This window comes from Salmo salar, unplaced genomic scaffold (assembly GCF_905237065.1).
Source record: "Salmo salar unplaced genomic scaffold, Ssal_v3.1, whole genome shotgun sequence".
Lineage (NCBI taxonomy): Eukaryota > Metazoa > Chordata > Actinopteri > Salmoniformes > Salmonidae > Salmo > Salmo salar.
The window spans coordinates 221861-225209 of record NW_025548038.1 but is presented as its reverse complement, the minus strand read 5'-3'; positions in this window follow the sequence as shown (position 1 = coordinate 225209).

Sequence of the window (3349 nt, the reverse complement as noted above, 5' to 3'; positions counted from 1 at the left end):
TTACCTTTTGTTGTCTTCGTCAGAATACACACCCAGGACTGCTACTTCAATAACAAATGTTGGTTTGGTCCAAAATAATCCATCGTTATATCCGAATAGCGGCGTTTTGTTCGATGCGTTCCAGACACTATCCGAAATAGTAAAGAAGTGTCACGCGCATGGCGCAATTCGTGACAATAAAATTCTAAGTATTCCATTACCGTACTTCGAAGCATGTCAACCGCTGTTTAAAATCAATTTTTACGACATTTTTCTCGTAGAAAAGCGATAATATTCCGATAGGGAATCTCCTTTTCGGCAAAGAGAGGAAAAAATCCCAAAGGCGGGGGCGGTCGGGGTCATGCGCATAAGCCAGTGTCCCTTGATCGGCCACTTGAGAAAGGCGATAATGTGTTTCAGCCTGGGGCTGGAATGACGACATTCTGTTTTTTCCCGGGCTCTGAGCGCCTATGGACGACGTGGGAAGTGTCACGTTAGAGCAGAGATCCTTAGTAAATGATAGAGATGGAAAAGAAGTTCAAGAAATGGTCAGACAGGCCACTTCCTGTAAAGGAATCTCTCAGGTTTTGACCTGCCATTTGAGTTCTGTTATACTCACAGACACCATTCAAACAGTTTTAGAAAATTTAGGGTGTTTTCTATCCATATGTAATAAGTATATGCATATTCTAGTTACTGGGTAGGAGTGGTAACCAGATTAACCTCTATGGGCTAGGTGGGACGCTAGCGTGCCACCCGTGGTGCACTCCATCAACAGCAGGTGCATTTCAAGAGCGGCAAATTTGAATCCAAATAAATGTCAAAATTCAAATTTTTCAAACATATAACTATTTTACACCCTTTGAAAGATAAACATCTCCTTAATCTAACCACGTTTTACGATTTCAAAAAGGTTTTACGGCGAAAGCATACATTTAGAGTAAGTTAGGACAGTACATTTACAAGAGTTGTGTGTAATGTTTTGTCAATTCAAAGACAGGGTCACCAAAACCATAAAACCAGCTAAAATGATGCACTAACCTTTTACAATCTCCATCAGATGACACTCCTAGGACATTATGTTAGACAATGCATGCATTTTTAGTTCTATCAAGTTCATATTTATATCCAAAAACAGCGTTTTACTATGGCATTGATGTTGAGGAAATCGTTTCCCTCCAATAACCAGCAGTCAAGTCAGCGTCACAAATTAAATAATTAAAATTAGAAAACATTGGTAAAATATTATATTGTCATTTAAAGAATTATAGATTTACATCTCTTGAACGCAATCAACTTGCCAGATTTAAAAATAACCTTACTGGGAAATCACACTTTGCAATAATCTGAGCACTGCGCCCAGAAAAATACGCGTTGCGATACAGACTAGACGTCATGTTGGGGAGATCTAAAATCGAAAATACTATGTAAATAATCCATTACCTTTGATTCTCTTCATCAGATGTCACTTCCAGGTATCACAGGTCCATAACGAATGTAGTTTTGTTCAAAAAAGCTCATCATTTATGTCCAAAAATCTCCGTCTTGTTAGCACATGATCTAAGCCAGCCGGACTTCTTGTCATGAACGAGGGGAAAAAATATATTTACGTTCGTTCAAACATGTCAAACGTTGTATAGCATAAATCATTAGGGCCTTTTTTAACCAGAACATGAATAATATTCAAGGTGGACGAATGCATACTCTTTTTATAACGTATTGGAACGAGGGTACCCAACATGAACTCGCGCGCCAGGTGTCTAATGGGACATCATCGTTCCATGGCTCTTGTTCGGTCAGATCTCCCTCCAGAAGACTCAAAACACTTTGTAAAGGCTGGTGACATCTAGTGGAAGCAATAGGAAGTGCCAAAATATTCCTCAGTCCCTGTGTTTTTCAATGGGATAGGTTTAAAGGTAATACAACACATCAGGTATCCACTTCCTGTCAGAAAATGTCTCAGGGTTTTGCCTGCCAAATGAGTTCTGTTATACTCACAGACACCATTCAAACAGTTTTAGAAACTTTAGAGTGTTTTCTATCCATATATAATAAGTATATGCATATTCTAGTTACTGGGTAGGATTAGTAACCAGATTAAATCGGGTACATTTTTTTATCCAGACGTGCAAATGCTGCCCCCTAGCCCTAACAGGTTAAATCGGGTATGTTTTTTATCCAGCCGTGTCAATACTGCCCCCTAGCCCTAACAGGTTAAAATCGGACATATCGAGTGCATAGAGAAGTTCTGTATCTATAATTCTTAAAATAATTGTTATGCTTTTTGTGAACGTTTATCGTGAGTAATTTAGTAAATTGTTAGTAAATTCCCCGGAAGTTTGCGGGGGGTATGCTAGTTCTGAACGTCACATGACAATGTAAAAAGCTGTTTTTTGATATAAATATGAACTTGATTGAACAAAACATGCATGTATTGTATAACATAATGTCCTAGGTGTGTCATCTGATGAAGATCATCAAAGGTTAGTGCTGCATTTAGCTGTCTTCTGGGATTTTGTGACATTATATGCTAGCTTGAAAAATGGGTGTTTAAAATAATAGTTATGTTTTTTGTGAACGTTTATCGTGAGTAATTTAGTCAATTCACCGGAAGTTTGCGTGGGGTATGCTAGTTCTGAAATGTCACATGCTAATGTAAAAAGCTGGTTCTTGATATAAATATGAACTTCATTGAACAAGTTGTATTGTATTGTATAACATAATGTCCTAGGTGTGTCATCTGATGAAGATCTTCAAAGGTTAGTGCTGCATTTAGCTGTGGTTTGGGTTGATGTGACATTATATGCTAGCTTGAAAAATGGGTGTCTGATTATTTCTGTCTGGGTACTCTGCTGACATAATCTAATGTTTTGCTTTCGTTGTAAAGCCTTTTTGAAATCGCACAGTGTGGTTAGATTAACGAGAGTCTTGTCTTTAAAATGGTGTAAAATAGTCATATGTTTGAGAAATTGAAGTAATAGCATTTCTAAGGTATTTGAATAACGCGCCACAGGATTCCACTGGCTGTTACGTAGGTGGGACGATTTCTACCCTAGAGAGGTTAACCTCCCCACGTCTACCTTTGACTCATTCCTCTCTGCCTCCTTCTTTCCACTCCTCTCCTCTTTTGACCTCACCCTCTTACCTTCCCTCCCTACTCACAAGGCAGGCAATACGCTTGACCTCATCTTTACTAGATGCTGTTCTTCCACTAATCTCATTGCAACTCCCCTCCAAGTCTCCGACCACTACCTTGTATCCTTTTCCCTCTCGCTCTCATCCAGCAATTATCACTCTGCCCCTACTCGGATGGTATTGCGCCGTCCCAACCTTCGCTCTCTCTCTCCCGCTACTCTCTCCTCTTCCATCC